We start from the raw sequence: 6747 nt of genomic DNA, 5'->3' as shown, positions 1-6747 counted from the left end.
AAACCCGGGTGTTCCTGGCCAGTTATACCTGATAAGCTATACAAGATGCCCGAATAGCCATGCTGCGTATCTGAGGGATACCAGCCCATCGATGAATCACCTCCAAAAAGCAAGCCCTCCGGCTCCAAGTGTCCTCCGGAATCCCAGTCAGACTCCAAGCACCCCGCGCCCAATCGCACTGGAAGAGCACATGATCCACAGACTCGTTCACCTCACAATCCGGGCATAGGGGGAAAGACTCACTCCTTGTCTACTCAACACTGAGCACGTCAGCAAAACGCTCCCAGGCCACCTTCCAGAGGAAGAGAGCGACCCTCTGGTGTAGCCCGAACCTCCACACCCAGCCACAGTCTAAGCCCGGCTCTAACACCCGCTGAATAGCTCGGGAAACATCACCGACCCCAACACTTGCTATGTAAGTAATGCTCCAAACCCTGACATCTGGACCTGCATATCCCAAAATGGGGAGCGTCCGAACCTGCTCTGCCAAATGCTCTCCAAACAACTGGCCTAGTCTGTCACCATCCCACTTCGTCGCCCTCGGCCTGAAAAGGTCAGAAACTCGGAGCCCCTCTGCCCCCTCACCACTAAACATCATCGGCCATAATCTCAATGGGAGTGCATCCACCCATGGCTCCTCTACCACATCAACGCTCCGTCCGTCGCCGATTAACCATCTGGAATGCGCCAAGGCCATCGGCAAGTACCTCCCAATCTCTCGCCACATAAAGGAACACCTCCGGCTGTCTACAGCCTGTGTAGTAAATCCGGCTCGACCGTATCTAGCCATCATGATCTGACTCCAAAATCCATGAGGCTCCAAAACAACCTGCACTGCCCGCCGTGCCAGAAAAGCCTTGCATCGCGCCAGGAGTGACTGCACCCGTAAGCCACCCTCACGTAGAGGCAAGCATACTCTCTCCCAGGCCACCAGATGTACTCCATGACCTCCCCCACAGAGCCCCATAAGAAACTCCGCATGAACCTCTCAATCGCCTCCAGGACCGTCTTCGGCATAACATTATATGCCATTAGATAAATGGGCATAGAATATAGAACTGACCTGATCAGCGTCAATCTGCCCATCATAGAGAGTGATGATGCTCTCCAACCCTCTAGTCTGCTTCGCACCCTCTCCACCAAGGTAGAGCACTCCGCCACCCGTAATCTCCTCCCTATAAGGGGGACCTCTAGGTAAACCAGGGCCCCCTCCTCCTACATCCCTAGAATCGTCCTGACCTCCCGTCGCACCCTTCGCTCTGTACTCGAATTGAAGTGTATGGCAGATTTTTGGAGGTTGACTCTCTGCCCGGACATCTCACAGTACTCTATCAAAGCCCCTTGAAGGGCTCTCGCATCAGTCTCTCTCGCCTTGGTGAGCAAGAGGCAGTCGTCTGCAAAAAGTAAGTGAGAAATGGGGCGGGCACCGGGGGCTAGACTATAGGCTACCAACTCCCGGTTCCCACAAGCAACATGCAAAGCACGAGAGAGTACATCAGAACAAATATTAAATAGATACGGGGAAAGAGGACATCCCTGACGAAGACCCATAGTAGCTCGAAAGAATGGTGTGGCATGCTATTGACCCAAATGGAAAAGCTAGGCCTTTGCGCACATCCCAATATCCAGTCAATCCAAATCTGGTGAAACCCGAAGCTCTCTAGCGCTCGCCGAAGAAAATTCCACCGTATCCGATCGTAGGCACGTTCCATGTCCAGCTTCATGCCATCAAGCATCGCCTCCTCGAGGCGCGCAATAGGTCCCCCATCATCTCCTGAGCTAGCAAAATGTTATTAGAAATACTCCTCCCTCCTATAAAAGTTCCCTGCTCCTGGCTAATGATCCTCGGCAGCATATCTTTCATCCTCCCTACCATGATCCTCGCGACCACCTTGTACATAGTAGTGCATAAACTAATGGGTCTATAGTGACTCAGCTCCGAAGCATTCGTTATCAATGTTATAAAAGTGGCCTTCCAATCATCTGCCATCACCGCCCGACTGAAGTAAAGCTGTACTGCCTTCACCACTCCCCTCCGAATAATGCACCAATACCTTCGAAAGAAGAAGGGTGAGAATCCGTTCGGTCCTGGGGCCTTATCCTCGGCAAGATTCCATATCGCCTCCTGCATCTCCATCTTTAACACTGGCTGAATCAAAACTGTATTTTTTGTCTCCTCAATACCGACCGCCGGCCTGGGGAGCTAACCTGTAACATGTGTTCCATTATCCTCCGTCCACTTAGATCTAAAGAACTCCACTAACACCTGTCTCACTATAGCATCCTCCTCCACCCGCTGGCCTGCTCCAACCCTCAAAGAGCGAATCATGTTCCTCTGTCTCCTAATGACTGTCGACCGGTGAAAGAAGCTGGTGTTTCGGTCACCATCCTTAACCCACTATACTCTGGACTTTTGTCTCCAAAAGATCTCCTGCTGGCGAAGCAGTGAATGATGGGTAGCTAGAGATCGCCATAAATCCGCCATATCCGCCACCGTAAGCTCCTCTCCCCGATCCTCCCGCCCCTGGAAATCCACTATCAGAGCCTCCACCTCCTCTAGTCTCCGAAAAATATTGTCGACGACCTCACGGTTCCATCAACGAAGACGTCGCTTGGTGAGGTCTAGCCTACACGACACCTTTTGCATAGCATCACCCCGTACTCGCATGCGCCAAGCCTCCCTGACCACATCCCAAGACTGGGGGTATGACAACCATAGCTTCTCAAAGTGGAAAGGGCTATAATGTGTGGACCCCGACATTGTGGAGATCAAAAGAAGGCAATGATCAGATGCAATCCAGGCTAGATGACTAACCTGATAGGATGGAAAACGCTGAACCTAGTTCGGAGAAGCAATTACCCTATCAATCCACTCCCACACTCTAGCCTGCCTAAGCTGATTGTTGCACCAGGTAAATCGAGGTCCAGAGAAGCCGAGGTCCACCAGTCCATTCCTCTCCAAAACCTCCCGAAACTCTCTTTTATCCACAGAATCCATGTAGGCCATGCCTCTTCTTTTCTCACTGGGGCTTAAAATGCAATTAAAATCACCTATCACTATAGTCGGCACTCCCTGGGTCAATAGACTCGTCAGTTCATCCCAAAGGACTCTCCTAGTCCGGTAGTCGGTGCTGGCATAAGCCCCACACAGAACCCACGGAGGGTCATTTGGTTCCGAAATTATCATCACAACCTGCTGAGAACAATTGCAGATAATATCTACAAAAGCTATCCCCCGCTTCCATAACACCAGGATGCCCCCAGACAAGCCCCGAGACTCAACTGCAAAAGATTCCCAATCAACTGTCAAGCGTCGCTGCACACGACACAACCCATCTCCCGACACCCGAGTTTCACAAAGAAAGCAGATATCCGGGCAATGAAGCTGAACTAATCTCTTAAATGATGACAAGAAGGACGGCTTGGCCGCCCCCCTATAGTTTCAAGCGAGTACCTTCATTCAAAAACTATGAGAAGAAATTTGGCCCTCTCTCCCTGGGCTAATCACTCCCGGTGTAAAGGTCACTCCTCCTTCCCTTGATGCCAAATCATCTCCATGGATCGCAGCTCTCAGCAGGTCCACCACCTTCCCATGCTCCAAAATTGGTGAAGATGATCCCTGTCCCGAGCCACATGACATACCTCTCCTCACCATTGCCCCTGATGGCGATGGCAACCGCACCACCCTTGGGATGGAGCATTTTGGCACCTCAGGGTGCCCCTTCTCAGGCCTCCCCTTCCTTGCTAGCTTAGAAGAAGAAACCATCCCTTTGTGAGGACCCCCAGCCGAACGCTCCTTGGAGCGCCGTACCAGAACCTCATCCATTTCCTCCATCGTCGCTCCACCTTCCAGCCCCCGCCCCTTGGCCGGAGCCCTCCCGCCGCCTCTAGTCGTTGCCGTCCGCAGTGATGGTGCCTTCTCCGCCGCTCGCATCCCGCTCGACAGGGGGAGACCTTCCTTAGTTGGTGCCTTCTCCGCCACTGCTCCACTGGTAGCAGCACCCGTCGGCAACAGTCGAATAGGGGCTCTCGTCGGGGGCAGGGAGGCGCTCCGGAAGTGTCTCCTCCCTTCCCCCCTCCGGCGAGTCGTCAGGTCTTCGAAGGAGGAAGATGAAGACGATATGGGGAGATTCGACCCACTCGCAACTCGTCCCACTCCGGAGATCCGAGTCGACTTAGCCGAGCTCCTAGCCCGCTTCATCGGGCTTGGGCCCTGGCCTAAGGATAGCCCGATTGCAACGGCCTGATCCGACTTCACCTGGCCCAACCACCTTGGGCCGCTGGGCTTGGCACGAGCCCAACCGACCCGGCCCGCCCCGACTCCGCCCGGCCCGACTCACCCACAGTCCTAGCAGACTCCGAGTTTGAACCGGCCCCCGCACCGAGTTTAGTTGCCTCGGTATCCTTTGCCACCGAGTCGCCTGCCACCCCCTTCTTCGGCAACCGCCGTCTGGCCACCTTGGTTGGTCGCCGGCACCGGCACTCTGTGCGTGTCTAGCCATGGGCTAGAGACTCGGCGGCCGCACTTCCCGTCCCCTGCTGGTTTCGACTGGCCACTGGAATCGTGGCCGGGCTTCTCTCCCACAGTCACTTTGGCCCTGGACCCCCCACTCTCGGTATCCGACCCTGGGGTAGCAGACTGGCACCCGTTCCCTCCATGGCCGAGCCGACCACATTGGTAGCAGACCGACGGCAGATACTCATACATGAAGGTCTGCGAGAGCTTCCCTTCCTTCCCCCTGATGAACACCCCCGGCCGCACAGGTAAGCTGGCGTCCACCTCAACCTTGATCCTCGCATACCCCATGCGACAGCGATCCTTCGTGAAGCCATCAGCTTCGATTGGGATGCCGACCTCCGTAACAATCTCTCAGATGGACTCCTTGCGCCAATACTCGAGTGGCAACCCTGGAAGGCGTAGCCAAACCACCACCCTATTGACCTTCTTCCTCCCGGGAACGAAGTCAGGCTGCCACCTCTCCATCGCTAGTAACTGGCCGGCTATTATCCACGGACCTCTTACCAGCATTGCCTCTCTGTCCTCCACATTTCGAAAATGTAGAGCGAAGTACCCGGAGACTATAGGGAAGGCTTCAACCTCGTAGTCCAACTTTCCTTTGGCTTTCATCTTCCGGGCAGCCCACTCCGTTGGGACTCTCCTCCCCAAGCTCCTTGCAATCACCACCGTGGAGCTCCAGGCCTCCCTCTCCTTCTCCACCCACTCCGGCGTCAGCTCCAACAACTTCGGGAACCTCCTCTGGACCTCCTCTAACTCCTCAGCTGGGATCTCATGGTTGGTCCACATGGATGGTCGGGCCGAGCCCCTAGCCACCTCCGACCAGGACCGCGAGGACCCAGCCTTCCCAGGGCCCTAGCGCTTCCTAGCACCCTTAGGGGTCTTCGCTCCCTCCGTCTCCTTCCCCTTTCCTTTTGCCCCCCTAGTGTCCATACTCCACCCCTCCCAGCTGTTTGGGGAAATGCCACACCAGGTGCATGACTTTTGGTGCACCTGCTCGCACCCGCTCGCTCCCCCTTGCCAGCTGCAATTTTCCAGTGAATTGTTTGTAGGGCGAATAGGTAGAAGCTCTTTGGAACGCCATGGCAGCAGTTCTGCTTTCTTCCTAGGCAGCGATACATAGCAAATGTTTAAGTTTCCGCAATCATATTTTTGAGACTTTTATTTTATTTATTTATCATATATTTTTTAATTAATATTGTGAACTTTTAGTAATTTTTCAAAGAGCTAATGTTCTCCTTGTGGGCTGTGGAGGGGAGTTTCCTTGGGTACTCCATAATTTGTTATTTTCTGATTTTGTTGGGTATATCTGTACTCGTATTGTATGACATACCCACTTTAGCAAAAAAAAAAAAAAAAGCTAATGTTCTCTCTAGTTTGCACATGAAGGAGGGAGGGTTGATCGGCCAATCTTAGGCTTGACAATTTTTTTTTCCACTTTCAATTTTTTATAAATTATTTTTTTGAGATCTGAATCATAAATTGAGTACAACATCATCTTCTTCAATATACGGTTCATGTCCAAGCCATACATTAACAACAAATTTGGCATCTAATGATCCCATATAGTCTCTAAGCAAACCAACATGCAGCGTCTAATACATTATCTTCACTGAGAAAGCGAGCTTCCAACCAACAAAAAGACAAGGGGATGGGATTAGAGACAAAGTAGGCTATTCTTTTTTCCTTTTTTTTTTATTTTTTGAAGCGGCTACAGAGAAAATCTCCGGAATGCCGGGCGACGAAGGAAGTGACCCAGTCTGCTACCCTGTTCGCCTTCCTAAATACGTGTGCTGCCTGAAAGTCACCCATCATCTGAACCATCCTGCGAATATCCCGGATAAGGGGATGACCATCACCATACCCATTCTGCCGGGCTATACTTTTTCCTTCACAAAGAGCTCTTTTTCTCTCTATCCCCTTCGAAGGTTGGGAGGAGAGGTCTCGAGCCAATGATTTCAGACTCGTCCCAGAGCTTCGTCTAAGTCTGGAGGAAGTATGGCATGATATTTTGGAGAGACAAGGGAAGTCAATCCGTAGACAAGAGGATAGAGCGATGTCTCAGTAACATTTTTAGATTAATGGGGATTCCATGGGTAAAACTTGCCCCTCCCCAAATGGTCCAAGGATTCTTTGTGAGAGAGGACAGCGCAAAAGGGGATTGCATTCCCAAACAATTTCCTCTTGCATGGGCACCAGAGATTTTTATGCTCCCAACCAGCACCCTATTT

The sequence above is a fragment of the Phoenix dactylifera genome, chromosome 12 (genome assembly GCF_051530095.1).
Source record: "Phoenix dactylifera cultivar Ajwa chromosome 12, Ajwa_hap1_PhDact_Kaust_v1.1, whole genome shotgun sequence".
In the NCBI taxonomy this organism is placed as follows: domain Eukaryota; kingdom Viridiplantae; phylum Streptophyta; class Magnoliopsida; order Arecales; family Arecaceae; genus Phoenix; species Phoenix dactylifera.
This window is presented reverse-complemented; position numbering follows the sequence as displayed.